Source organism: Papaver somniferum, chromosome 1 (assembly GCF_003573695.1).
Source record: "Papaver somniferum cultivar HN1 chromosome 1, ASM357369v1, whole genome shotgun sequence".
Classification (NCBI taxonomy): domain Eukaryota; kingdom Viridiplantae; phylum Streptophyta; class Magnoliopsida; order Ranunculales; family Papaveraceae; genus Papaver; species Papaver somniferum.
Window position 1 is genome coordinate 31410496 of NC_039358.1, and position 15575 is coordinate 31426070.

At 34.8% G+C, this 15575-nt stretch overlaps 1 long non-coding RNA gene and 1 other non-coding gene across 2 annotated transcripts; one reads left to right on the forward strand and one right to left on the reverse strand.

The window, feature by feature from the left end:
• Positions 1 to 4440: 4440 nt before the first annotated feature.
• On the forward strand, positions 4441 to 4513 carry TRNAF-GAA. The gene has a single exon. It is a non-coding gene; the product is annotated as a tRNA-Phe (tRNA).
• A 9335-nt stretch (positions 4514 to 13848) lies between these two features.
• On the reverse strand, positions 13849 to 15514 carry LOC113327083. Its single transcript, XR_003348748.1, has 3 exons — positions 15493 to 15514; positions 14092 to 14271; positions 13849 to 13942 (listed from the first exon to the last, which is right to left on the reverse strand). It is a non-coding gene; the product is annotated as an uncharacterized LOC113327083 (long non-coding RNA).
• Positions 15515 to 15575: the final 61 nt, after the last annotated feature.

Below are 15575 nucleotides of genomic sequence, written 5' to 3' on the forward strand. Positions count from 1 at the left end.
AAAAAAGAAATCGATGTTGAATTCAAGGGAATTTGAGAATTTCAGAGCTAGGGTTTGAAGAGATGAAGATGATGTTTCTAAGATAAGAAATTCAGAGAAGAAATAGTTGATTCAAGAAATCAAATGGAAGATGTTGATGGGTTTTAGGTTGATTCAGGGAGATTGAAGATTATGACTAAGTTTGGTGGTCAGGGTCCGTTGGAGTACCAATCTGAGAATTAGAGGTATTCCTGAGTTGCAGATGGTGCTAATGCTGGTCACTCAAGGTGCTAGTGATATTTGGAATCTAACAGGGAATATAGAAGATTGGGTTTGATTTAGAATGGAATTGTGAGCTAGAAAGGTGATGGTGGTGCTGAGTATGTCGAGTTATGTGTTCTTAAACAACACAGATTTGTGGAATGTTGGTGGTAGTTATAGGGGGTTTGGTGATTTGAAGTTGCTACTGGTAGTGCTATGAGATGTTAATGAGAGGAAGAAGAATGGGTTTCTGCTGTCTGTGTAGTTGAATGTTGCAGTTGTGTCTGAAATTGAATTGAAGATGGGTTGATCTGAAGTTCTAATTAGATGAGAAGAAATTGAAGTCAGGGTTCGTTGATGCTATGAGTTTGTGATGGACAGTGGATTTGAGATGAAACTCATGAAAGTGTTGGTGGGGTTGCTTCACGATAAATCTCATTCGGGTTGTAATATGCAGGTGCTTGAGACGATGGTGCTAGGGAGAAGGTGAATTGTGTAAATATTAGAAAAATGAAGGTTATTACAGTAAATAAGATGTAATTTGTTTTTTTAATTTACTGTTTTAATATTTTCTAAACAGAAGTTAGTATTCAACCGAGTCAACGTCCAGTCCAGGTACCAAGCCCTAACGTTGGACAAATGTTAGACCAAAACCTAGTGTTGGTCAAAACCTGAATACTAAAATCTAATTATCCCTTCAGGGGCTTTGCAGAAATGCTTATATTCATTAGTGTTGCTTGTTGTTGGCAACTGGAACCACTTCTTTTATTACCAACCCAGATTTCATTTTAAATCTGGATCCCAAATCGTTATAAATTGATTGGACATTGTAATTAGGGTCTTCAAATCCAAATAAATTTGGGGTTTAACTACAACACAAACATTGACCAAAAAAAAAACGAAAAACGAAAAACGAAATTTGGCTGAAGTTGATTTGTATTTGCAGAATAGGCTAATCATAGCTAGAGATGAATCATCAATGAACCAAAAAATGTCCTAAAATCACTGACTAAATCATCAAAATCCCTCTTGATGATGGAGCCTCTAGATTTGTATTTGTATTTGCATGATAAAGATTACAAGTTTACTACTGAAGAGTGAACACTAATAACTATAAACCATTTACCTTTATAATACCTTGATAAACACCGGAACAATTAGCTAAAGGCTTAAAATGTGGGCACTGGGCATGTGTTTGTAGAGGTGATGATCTCAAAATGTTTCTGAAATCACAGTGCAACATAAACTCATGCCATGCCACAGAACACACACTTTAGGCCATTAGCTAGGTAATGAAATTCAGATTTTGATATGGGATTTCTTATGATTTTTGTTTTGCATTTCTGGGTTGTATTGTCAAAGAAGAAGTTGGATATAAGTTTTATAGTGCTACTAAGAAAGAGAATCATTTAATGACCACCATTAGATCTTGAGTCTTTAATTAAGTAGTTGAGAGATGAAAAGTGAGAAACTATTCAAAAAAAAATTACTGATGTAAGAGAGAAATGAATTCGATTTTTTTTTCCTTTTCCTTTGGCTAGCTACAAATTTAAACTGGATAACAGTTTAGCAATAGAGCATGAGGTAAAAAATATGGTTTCTATCAGGAGAACCATGCATATTCACCGGATAATACAACGAGGATGGTTGACAGTGCCGAGCTCCATTCACTAGTTTTAAGAAACCCTAATTACACTATAACTTATATAAAAATAATTGCGATCCCTCAAATAAGCTTGTGTTTGAATGGCTTTGTTTCCAAAAATTGATCTGGTTTTATTTTCTAAGTATTTAGTTTCCACCAACATCTCACAAAATTAAACGTACTTACTCCAAAGTCGAGGTTACTATCCTATCAATGAGTGAGGTCGGATGAAGGAATTACCATGAGGAATTTATAATCAACTTCCATACAGCTTAAAGGAAATTTACGGATAAGGTCGCACTCATTAAACACTAGTGTATCATCAATTTAATATTCAACACTAAACTTTCCAACTCACATTTGATGTGCGTTAAAATTGAATTCAAACAAAATTTTCATTTATCATGTACCAGTACCACAATTAGCACTTACAGTGAATTGTTCTAAACAGGGTTGTATTGCATGTTCAGGGTTGTGCTCAGTATGGCCAAGGCCCAAGATTACTTACTCTACGTCTTCAACTCTTGTTTTTTCAGCAACCAATGCGGACCTAGCCGATTGGGGTTGAATCTGGCTATGATTTCTGATTGCGCAGAGAGAAGACACCTTCAACAGTTCCCTTCAACAATTTTGGCAAAATGCTAAATTTAGCCTTTTCACTATCAGAACCACTACCAAGTTAGTTTAATTAGATTCATATGCGCAAATTCATTGCATTCAGAACCAGAGTGATGCTCTAGATATGCTATACTTGCTTGTATGGATTAACAACACAAACAAATTACAATCACCAGCTATCATTAATGGTGCTGTCGGTGTTTGTAAGTTGTAACTCATTATTCTTCCAAATTTCATTAACAACAACTCATATGTCAAAAATCTAGCTAGTATTTTAGAATGTGTGCTCAATGGATTTCATTATGTCGATAGAGCTTAATTTGTCATCAACTATGACATTTTACATTAACAGTTGTCCAACCCCATTTTTTTTGAACTTACCACAGAAAGAAAATCATTTTACTAAGATTGGAAATGCCATTAGAGAGAGCTTAATGAAGAGACCATAACCAAAAAAAACAAACTGAAGCAGCTGACTAATCACTAAAAAGTAAAAACTTAGATATCATGAATGATTAGTAAAGAAACAACAAGTCCCTACTGTTTGCAACATAACTAAATCATCTTCTCAGTATATTAATAACAGTTTCTAAACAGACGAAGCTTATAACTGAACACTAGCTAGATTGAAACACTAGAACAATAACATGTATTAGCTAAAGGCTTAAAACGAGGGTATTGGGTATATCTTTGTAGATGTGATCTCAAGCTGATTTGAAATCACAGTTGAACATAGAGCCATACCCACAATCACCTCACTTCAAGCCATTAAATGATAAAATTCAGATTTTGATGGAGGATTCATTTTCTTTAGGGTTTTTGTTTTGCATTTCTAGATTGTCTTGTCAAAAACAGAAGTTGGGTCTGAGTTTTATAGTAGTAAAAGATAATTAAATAGATGACAAAGAGAACCATTTAATGGGTCTTGAGTCTTTAAGTAATATGGTTGAGAAGTTATTTTGATGGGTAAAGCAGTTGAGAAGTGAAAAGTGAAAATGAGAAAGCAATTCAAAAATGAAATTACCGATGTACTTGTAAGAAGAGATGAGTCCAAATATATAAAAAAGTTGTTGGAGGGGAAGATATATGAATTCCAGAACCAGAACTATTCCTTTCTTTCTCGTTGGCAATACAGATTTAAAAAGCAAGAGCACATCGGCAAATGTAGATGGCTTCTATTAGGAAAACCATAACGAAAAATAGACGGTGCAATGCCGAATTTGATCCACTAAATTGAATTTATATGCAAAAATATTTTGCTTTACATTTTCTAAGTTATGACTCTGCAAATAAATTTCTTTTGAAGTACAATAATCCAAAGCGAAAAACTTGATAAATGAACCTCAAACCACAACTATTTAATTATTTCTTTACCATCGTATAGAATAGAGTCAGTAGACAGACTGTATGACAACACAATGTCAGTCTACTGAACTGCTTTATAACACTTGTTGGAGGGAGGATCGAAACGCCATTTGATCATTTCCTGTATGTAATTTGGTTAAGAATCATTGGTACTAATTTTTGATTAGTAGTATTAGAGTTCCACTGTACATCGACTTTTATAGGCCTATGCGGACAATTTTAATTGGTTGTTGTCATTCTTCATGGACCGGCTAGGAATCCTCAAAATAAACTTCGTAATTCAAAGCATTCTCACTAGCTAGTCTTGCCTGTATACAAACCATTTTTGTTCCCCCACTACTAATGTTGCATTGAGAAGGGGTGAATGAGAACAGTAATCATAGGATAAGCCTTTTGGTGGGTGCATTTGAGTGTTTCACTTTGATCTAAAGTAAAAAAAATGGTTCCACACATTCATCACACTATTTGTGGTTCTTCCTGGGTACCTCCACTTCAACTTCAGCTTCTTCACCAGAGTGTAATAGGGATTGGTTTCCTCCAGATGTTTGATTTTGAGAATGACGTGCATGCACGCGGGGATAGCTCAGTTGGGAGAGCGTCAGACTGAAGATCTGAAGGTCGCGTGTTCGATCCGCGCTCACCGCATTTTTTTTTTTTATTTTCCCATCCAGTCTTTCTTTGGGGCTTCAGCTTTTTAATGAGAAACCATCAAAGCTTGAAAAAATGGGCTATGATATTGCAAAAACTTTGGAGGAAAACTGAATATGATCAGTTTCAGAAAAACGAAAAGAGAACTACATTTACCCACAAATTTTGCAACACTAGAACCATACTTATTAGGCTGAAAATGTGAGTTTTGGAGCATAACTAGGAGAGTTTGTCTCTAGAACTCTTGAAATCAGATCAAAAACTACTAGAATCTAGAACATCACTCTGGTTCTGGATGCAATGAATTTTTAGCACAAACAAATTACAATAACCAATTATCATTAATGCTACTGTTGGTGTTTGTAACTCATTATTCTTCCAAACAAGTCTGGTATGGTCTCCGACCCTTTTGACGAGAACTAAAAATTTCATTAATTAGCAACAACTCATATTTCAGAAGCATCAGACGTGAAACGGGTTTACTGAACAATTCTCTATAACAAAATTGATGAGTTCTCAAAAATCTAGCTAGAAGTAGTAGTATTTTAGAATGTGTGCTCAATGGATTTCATCATGTCGTTGGAGCTTAATCTGTCGTCAACTATGACATTATACATTAACAGTTGTTCAACCCATTCAGCTTTACCACATAAGGGAAATCATAATACTGAGATTGGAAATGCCATTAGAGAGAGCTTGCTTATCAACTGAAAAGTAGACACCATGAACCAAAAAAACAAACTGAAGCAGCTAACTGATCAGTAGAAACTCGGGATATCATCAATGATTAGCATAGTTTATTAAGAGTTTATAAACAGGTAAAAATCACCACATCAAATTTGGGTTTTACAACGGTATGGGCTCGTTACAAAATGGGGTTGAGAAATTTTACAAAATGGGTTTTACACCAAAATTTGGGTTTTATAAACAGCTAACTGCAGTCGTTACGAAATTTTATATTGCGCAAATGTCAGCCATTGCGAAATTTTTGATCAACACAGATTAATAAATCCCGGATTTCTGATATCAAAATTAGCAACTAATTATAACCGTTGAGAAACTTTTGCAAACAAAAAAAAGTAGAGGTCAGTCTTCACTGACCTAGTATCAGGTTCCCTGTTATCCAATTCCCATGCAATCACCCAGGTTTCCCCTGTCCAAATAATACAATCTAAAAATCCCAAACTCACATAAAGTTGGCAATTGTTCTCGCACAAAAGACTTAAAACATATAAATACAATTTACTAAGATGCATTGTGTTGAACAAAGATGTCATCCGTTTGAACAAACCACTGCATATATTAATTGAAAAAGGAACTCCTACATTCCACGTCTTCAAGATAGAAAAATAGCTGAAATACATATACATAAAGTACTTGCCCACCCAGATCTGTTTTCGTTGATAAGAGCACCATTGACATCAATTCAAGACAGCGTCATCCCATATGGAAAAAAGAAAATGGAGACAACAAGTACACAACGGGAATATAAGAACTATGGATTCTTGACAAGAATGAACAATTCTTTGGTGGTATATTATAAATATGGAACCACTTGCATTAAAAAAAGAAAAAGAAAAAACTAAACTTGAACATACAAGAATGTAGTCCTGCCTCAAAGATTAGGTTCAAAATAGAAAAGAAGTACACATTGAATTGATGATACCAGAGGTGACCAGAAATTATAAAACTAGAAATACCTTCTTTGGGAATTCAGTAGATTCACATATTTGATAAGTGCAGTTTATAAAGTGCAGGAAGGTAATGTGCTTCCAGTAACCGGCATTTCATTAACAACGGGGATAGAATTGAGTGTGTGATGATAGACACAACAAAATTGCTTTGAAGCTAATAGTTTGTGTGAGACAGCTATTGTCGTCTTCCAAGAATCTTTCAATGGTTGAAATGAGAGTTTATAACAATTGGATATAAGCATAGTTTGCGTACTTGCATATACGTAATCCAAGTACGGAACCATGGTATACATATCCGTATGTGTACTGGTTGGTTTAGTGAAAGTCCGGGAACCTTGTACGCATATTGGTACACAAACTGGCGTGAGGTTCAATACCGGGAATTTCTGGTGAGTTTGGAAGGTATGCGTACCAGTTCGCGTGCTGGACGACCACTTAGGTACGTGAACCCGTTTGCATACATTAGTGGATAATGTTCTAAAATCGGTTTTGTTCATGAACTAATACATTTATATAATAAGGAATACAATCTTTTGCAAACCGTGGCTATAATGTTCATGTCTTGATTCGAGTGAATCAAAATCGATTTTGCTTCAATTGTGTCTTATATACTTTCTATGAGAATATAAACAATTGAACAACTCTATAAATAGTTTCATTTGAGTCATTTGAACTAGTTACGGTTAAGATGAATATGGTTGATATGATCATATGGCTAACTTCGGTTAACTATTGTTGAGCCAACAAAGGTGTACACGTTTAGGTACGGTTACTCGTATCTAAATGAAGTCACTTTTCATTTGTGTGTAACAAGCTAAGTTCGATCTAACGCTTAAAAGATATTAGATTGAGTCTAATCATGTTTTCATCTAACGGTGAATATTGAATGCTTTGTTACCAAGGTAACATTGATTGCAAACCCTGATTTGAAGACTCTATAAAGGAGAACTCTAGCAACTGGGAAACCTAATCTCCACACCTCATGTGTGATACTAGTTGCGACTAGAGTCGATTCTCCTTTAACCTTAGGTTTTTCACGAAACCTTGTAGGTTAACGACTTGCATACTTCATTGGGATTGTGAAGCCAGGCACAACTATTTCTCTGTAGCTGTGTGTTCTGATCTTGCTGTTTTCTATCATGATTGAGTACTATATTCTCTAAGATTGGCTCGAGATTTAATCTCTGATAGGCAAGATAAAAAGTATTCACAAACATCTTTGTCTCATCATTTGTGATTCCACAATATCTTGTTTCGCTACCATACGATTAAGATTATTGTGAGGTGATTGATATTTCTAGGTTGTTCTTCTGGAATATGAGTCTGGTATATCAATTGGTTCCTGTTCACCTTGATTTATCAAAAGATGGAACAATAACTTGTAGGTTAAGCTGATTATATTATTTATATATACAATCATGTATATATATAGCAAAGTCAAGTGTTTCAATCCTAAAAATTAGAAAATGATGTTACATGTGTATAATTTTCAAAAGAAAAGAAGAGATCGTATGTTTATGCACGCCGAAGGTTAAGCAATCAATCACTATTAAACACATGGCACAATCAGACTGCATTATTAGAACAACAAATGCCAAACCAAGGATATACGTGATGTCATTTCCAGTTATAAAACCCTAATAAAAACCTAATTGATCTCAATGTTTGTCTTTCTTCATCTAGTTAATGATAGTAAAAATAAAGGAAGAAATTTAAATGAAAATGAAAAAAAAAACGCTTCAAACCTGAGTCATCAGTGCGTCCAAACCAAACGCGCGGAGGACGCGCACATTGGTGTGTCGGACACGCGTCAGCATGCATCCTGCATGCGTCCTGTATCCGACGCGAGTCAGACACGGACACGGCTCGAAAAATGCAACGTTCGTGCAACACAGAATGGGGGCGACCAAATATCTTCAGATTCTATTTTTTTTTTTAATTTTTATTATTTTATTTTGTCTTTTTATTTTGACACTAAAACAGAAATATATTAAGCGAAAAGAGAATACAAGAGGTACATCATACATCCCTTAACATGTCTGCATAATCTTCTGGAATGTTATCAAAATAAGCTCTAAAAGTTCTATCTTTGTTAGCCAGCTTATGAACTACATTGTTTGCTATTCTTTTTTGCTCTTTTCTAATCAAAAGCGAATGACATAGATGGGATCATTGGAGGTACGGATGAGATGGTGGTATTCACTTCACGTCCACCATGGCACCTAGCAATTTGACACAAAATGCACACAGAAGTATCATGTGTCAAGGGACAAATCAAACCCTTTAAACCCCTAAGTCATATAAGCCTCCACGTCGCGCGGTGAGAATACCCACCCTTCGGTGAGCGTCCCCGCCTCCTTGAAAATTCTCCATTCCACTTTTCCTCGGATTATATCAATGTAATACTAAATAACAGTTTCGGTTAAAAAAACGGCATAAACACACCGAAAAGAGAAAACTGGAGCAAACTAAAACCCTAAAACCACAGCATAATGAGCATATATTGATTAGGGTTCGCCTCTTTCCTTCTCAGTTCTCCTTCAAATTCTTTTCTCTTGATTTCTCATTGTGTTATTGATTAACAGGAACCAAGAAGTAACGAACATATATTGATTAGGGTTTACTTCTTTTTTGAATTCTTAAGTATGAGTTTGTTTGATTTTTTTTTTTTGTTGTTGCAGAGATTAGTGTTTATTCACAGTAAGAGAAATCCAATACTACACAGTCTAAAATCCGCTAATCTCCTACTCTCCTTTTTCTCTTTTCGGAGCCCTAGCAAAAAAAAATTATTTTTCTTTTGTTGTCTATCTAATTAACTTTTTTTTCTTGGTTTGTTGCAGAGATCTAGACCATGTTATAATCGAGTTTTGATCATTAACTATCTTTTAGGTATTTGATTGATGATGGAAGGAAAACATTTCTTAGGTGAGTTGCTTATATCAGTTTGATGGTGCTCGCTCAAGACAAAAATCATTTGAGGTAAGCCAGTGATTCTTACACATAAACAAAATCTAACTGACCATAATCCCACGAATAAATACTTTCAAATATTTTCTTCTAAGTTGCCTCTTCGCCACAATCCATCATCAGTATTATTGCTTGCTTTTGCATTCACGGCTTTCACTGTAATTCCATTCTCAACCTGTTTCTTTTTTGACTAATCAGGATAGATTTACTTGCTGCAAACTATACAAAAGATGCACAAAAATTGCGTGAGAGAGTGTGGTAGTGAAAAGTTATATCTACAAACCTGACGGCATCTAAAATTCTGGCAGTAAATTTTATGCAAGGTTACCTTGTTCATATATTTAGGTTCTGACTTGAAATTTGGTTAAGTCTTCTACAAATCTTATCCTGTAATCTTAACTAAATGTTAATTTTTCTATGTTTTTTCATGTACTTTTGTACTTTTTGTCAAACAGTGACTCTTTTTATATTCTTTTGCTCTTCTTTTTTTTTATTTTTGTAGGAAAGGGCTTTACTAACTTAATGGTGACATATCCTTGATCAAGAGGGTAAGCTATCCGCAATTAAACTAATATTTCTTCTTCGGTTTATTAATTGTTTTCATGGTATATTGGTACGTATTTATCTCTGTTTCTTTCATCTTAGTTCTACCGAGTACGACCATAATTGGTTTTTCTTCTCTATACCTTTTTAATGAAAATGTAAATTTTTGGGTAATTGAATCATGTTTATGTAAACCGATTAACAACTAATGAGATTATCAATCAATATTTGGAGAAGAAGCTTTTTTGGAAGCTTCTTTGCAAATTGGACGTCTTGAATGATTTAGCCTTGAAAGTTTCTCAGTACCCGTCGTATCTTACGTGGGCGATGGACTAATGGTTAATTTCTGACTGTTGTTGTTTATGCAGGAAATTTGTTAGTATATGAGTTGGTATATTTCTCCTTTCTTTGTGATGCGAAGAATGTTCACATATTTGTAGGACATTTTGGTGAAGATTTTTTATTACTGAATAGTCTACATTATCATCAAGTTTTTTCCTTACATCACATGACTTCATCATTTTTGAAAGCTGAAAGTGTGTTCATTTAATCAACATCCATAGGTAGAGCCGAAGCTTCCGACACCAAATCAAAAATGCATCGGGATGGGGCGAGGCGAAGCCGAGCCACACCAAATCATAAATGCACGGCGGGGAGAAGCGGAGTCACATCACACCAGATCAAAGATATGGTTTAATGAAAAAGATTCCCGATGCATAGATTCAATGACCGTGCATTAAACCTGTAAGAGAAGATATTTAGATGGAGTTGAGTTCTATAATGAAGATTTTTTAGTTGTTAGTGCTGATATGATCGAAAGAAGAGTTGAGTTTTGGTCGGTGGTTGAGTTGGCTTTGCAGGCATGTTGCATTGCAGCCGGAACATGAAAGAAATCAAACAACAATAAAGATAAAATTGTATGTATATATAAAAATGTATTGATTTGTAAGGATTGAATTTTGCCAGTAATCATATAAAACTGGGGAGCATCAAACTAAAAACATGATGTGTGGTTTGCGGACCCGCGCGGTGCATAGCACGGGCCAAAAATCTTGTCCAATTACAAAACCTTAAGGACCTAATCTTGTCATCCTCTTTATCATCTCTCTCCGCCACCTCCTCTATCTGGCTCTTCCTCTTCGCTTTTGTTGGAAGATCAACAATTGAAAAATTGATAAGATGTTAATGGAGAAATTACTGAATGATGACCGAGTGATCAACCAATGTTGAGTAAGGTCAGTGAGTTGTCTAATAGGATAGAGAATGTTGTGAGCGTGTGTAATGTTAGTGTACAGGTTATATGAGTCGTGTATGTCCTAACAACACGTGAGTATTGCGAGAGTCTCAGTGAGAATTGAGTCGAGAGGAGAGAACATATATATCTCATCTTTGTCCTGTATTCATCTTATCTTTCTCTTAATCAATTGATTATCAAACCGTTCTCAGTAATCATGTAGACATTCGATTTATCAAATGCTATTATGGTATCAGTCCTGAGAAATCAAATTCTCAGGGGTATCGATCCTATCTTCCGCTGACTAAATCTTAAATTCTTTACCAATTTCTTCTGCTGCTGTTGTTCTTTATCATCTTCAATTCGTGTGAAGATTCAAGGAGTTCCTATGGAGAGTTTCTACTGGTGGTTACTTGGTGTGAAGTTTGATTTGATCATGATACTTACTGCAACGTCGTCAATCAGGATTAAGCATGTATTTTGGATCTAAAATTCAGTTTTAGGGTTTGAGCTCTTGGTTATTTCGATTTCCTGTGGGTGTTTGGATTGAAATCTCTTACCTCATCAACTAAAACTCGAATCTCTGCTGGTAATCTCCATCTTAATCTTTAGATTACTTTAGATTTGGTCTCATGTGTTCAATTTCTACATCACTTTCTCAACAAAATTCAATTTCATCTTCAAATTCTGTTTTCATCATAACTTGGGTACGATTTTAACCTAGTTCTTTTATCAAATCCTACTGGTACTGATTCTCGGATCTATTCGATATGAGCATGCCTATTTCTGCTACAATAGTTAGTTAGGAAGAAGCTTAATTTTGTTCCATTGGATAGTGGAGATAGATTCTTCTTAAATTCAGTAGAATGTTGGGGTACGTGTGTGTGTTGATTGTTTGATGCATCATTGTATGCTTAATTTTTCTTCAGTTATCTCCTCCTCTCAATGTTACTTTGGTACAGTCCTCACAGTAGTGGTATGTGAGTGAGTTGGTTTGTGTGTGCAATGATGGAACTGAGGATGTTGTTTCGGGATTGAAATTGGTGAGATATATAAGTACAGATTGAAGTTCTCTTTGATGAGTCTACATTCAATTCAGATGTAGCCTGGTTTAGCTATCTTTACTTTCCTGTTTGTTACTTTGTGTCACTAGTGGAAAACACCAATTCCGCGACCGCCAGGACACGTCATATTTATGAGTTAAACGACCTGTTCTAGGGTTCTCTGAATGGGTCGTTTATAAAGCATTTTTTAATTGCACGACCCTAACTGCGTGGGTCTCTGAACAGAGACCGTTTCTTACGGTAACTAGATGCTAACCTGCGATGTTGGTCGTAGATTTGAATTATAATATAAAAAAAATACAGATTCAGATCAGCTGAAATGTCTGAATGGCTGAATGTGAATTAATCTTACTGGCATATTAGTCAAACATCCAAGTCAAATTAAGTCAAACAGTCAAGTCAAGTTAAATCAAACTACAGTAAACTCAACTTCAAATGCAACCTCAAATTTAATTGAAATTTAGCTGATATTCAAGTGCAACTTCAAAATTAACTGAAATTTATAATCAAAATGACAATTTTAACATTCATTCATTTTATCCATTGGGTTTAAAATTACACAGAAAAAATGATGAAACTAACAACAAAACAATAAGCTCATCCGATGATGAACTTTGCCAATACTTCATATATCAAGTAGAGCAATGTGTTGTGTCCCTGGTTCACATACGACGAAGACAATCGTTCCTGCAAAACAAATCAACATCAGTACAATGACTTTATTCAAATCTTAATACACGGTAGAACAAAATAAGTTACAGAGTATACTTCATAATCTCTTTTAACATAAGGTCAAGTCACAAACAAAGTGAATAAAGCAGTATGAAGATAAGGAAGTACAATTGCTGGTGGTTAAATTGTTTGCTTCCTCAGTATGGACTATTTTACTAAAAAAAAGCAGATCTTTCTAAGTCAAGTAACAGATAAAACTCAAAATCAAACCATTGGCATTTTGGTGTGCACAAAATTGAACTCCTAAATTAAGACAAAAACGGCTCACAACTGCCCACCGGGTATTACAGTAACCCCAATGCGGCAACTACAATTCATAAGCATCAGATTTGAAGGGACTTGTGTGCAATGTTCCAAACAAATATGAATCTCAAACAAGAATATAGTTACAACACCCATTAGCACTTCATTCAAACTGAACTAGATGAGAGGGACTTGTGAGCATGATCAAGAAAATTTGAAGTATAGGACATTGGTGCAACTAAATTCATCCCTATATCTGGTTATAGGGAAAAAACATGATACGACCACAAACCTTGACCATAAAATGGTTCGATGTGTACCTCTGGTGATGAAATGGGTTTGGTGTTGTAAGCCTTGGAAGTAGCTGCTCATTGCGATGACCTTCTGAGTTCAATGAAAGTTGTAAGAGAACATTTTAGATAATGATTGGATCCAATTATAGATAGATAATTTCACAAAAGAAGAAGAGAAAAGTGATTATGTTGTCTTTACCTTGTCAAACAACTCAAAAATTGTTCTTGCAGGAGGAACCCATTCATAGTTGCAAAGTGGAACTCCCGAGGCTTCGTCACCTGATGTTTTGAGCAACAATAAATATTTAAACTCGTTAATACTAATACTAATAATAATAAATGTTATCTCAACCTCACATGCTGGTATCAAAAACTAAGAAATCTAAACTGATCGACCTTTTTATTCAAGCTCCTCAAGCTCGGTTGCGCTTTTCACTTTGTAAGAGCGAACACGGTTAGCTGTTTCAAAGTCAGGTCTCATGGGCCTTGTAAGAGTAGTGTAGAATACATCTAAAGAAGTAAAGCCGCATCATCCTGGATTAAAGAAAAATAACCAGTTACCTTTTCGTCATCGTATTTCTTGGCTTCGACTTCCTTCTCCTCCTTATTTTGGGATCATCTCTTTCCTTGTTTGCTTCAGATGCTGCTTCATAACTCTGTAACCAGAGTATAACATTAACCATGAGAACGATTCTGCTCATCCTAAACCAAGTAAAAGTAGAAAATATCTAAGAACAAGCCCTAAGTACTCATGCTTGATACAAGACATAAGCTAAAGACAAAAGAAAAGAAACATAGGATTCACCTTGATATCCACCATTACCATTTCCATCATGGTAACCAGTAAGATGCACTTTACAACCACTGCTCAATAATTTAAAAACAATTTCATCTTCCTCCTCATCAAACACCAAATCCAAATGAATCGATTCTGTCAACCTTGCTCAAGGATTTTCACGTTGAGGAACTTGTCAAAAGGATCAGCCTGTCAACAAGTTGAAGTTCAGAAAAGGTCAAATGATGCAAATAACATTCCTTACAAAGAGTAAAATGTTGAACTAAGCTATAAGCTATGAAATATGTTGCTTGTGTTGGACAATGGCACACTCACCTATTATCAAATTCATGTAATAAAGATGCAGAATAACATTCTCACGGCAGAAGCTAAGGTGAATATTTAGGCATCAGATATGAATATTTATCATGATTGACAGACAGAGACCTTAACGTTTATCAGATTTGGACACTGCATATGCACATAGGGAATGCACACAGATCATTCATTCCCTAAAATTATTCACTGAAAACAAAAGAGAGACCTAAAAATCCATGGTAATGAAATATAAAGGTTAAACTTCTCATGTTAATAGTTTGAAATATCTTTTTTACATACCCATATGATGCAATCTTTCTAAATTTATTAAAGTAGTACCGAGAATAAAAAATCGGATACATAAATGTAACAACTAGTCATATTGTCTACACGGTTTCTAGTTTATACAAATAACAAATTGAACATCTTAAGTAATAAAATCATAAGCTAAAATTAGCGAACCACTTTAGATACGCGATATTTATGGTACATTCAATGAAAACCAGCTACAACTTGAACTAAAAGATGACAAATTCACATAAAAATTACCAACACATCCCAATATCTGACACCTAACACAGTTCCTATCACTTTTTACTCAGAGTCTTAACATCACTTTGCAATATGATGGATAGAGATGGTATGGCCTGCTAACCAAGAAAAATGGTGGGACTGATATGATATATATGAACTAATCAATTACTTATATCATAGCACAGGATATCATCAGTACTCACAAGTGACAGCAATAAAAGTGGTAGTCTGTAGATATATATATACTTCATAAATCTCACTTTTCTTTCAATAAGAATATGCTACTCAATTCATGAAATCCAAACTACTACAATTAAAAAAGCAAGTTTCATATGTAAGTAAAAATCAGAATATATAATCTACCATTCCAAGTATCTACCAGAGGATCCTTCCATATCAATTGAGACAAAATTAGTCAGCAACTAAATTAGTTAACAACTGAATTTAAACAAACCCCAAATTCAGATAAAACTTTCACATCAAAATAAGTTACAATTAAACATATCCACTAATTACCTAGACCCGAATATAAAATCAAGTTGAATGAAAAGAAAAAAAATTAAAACCCAAATTCTGTACCTGATGAAGTTTGTAAAATCAAACCCTAATAACCGCACCAAATTGAGAAATTAACCTGAAATCAACCAATAATCGAAATATGG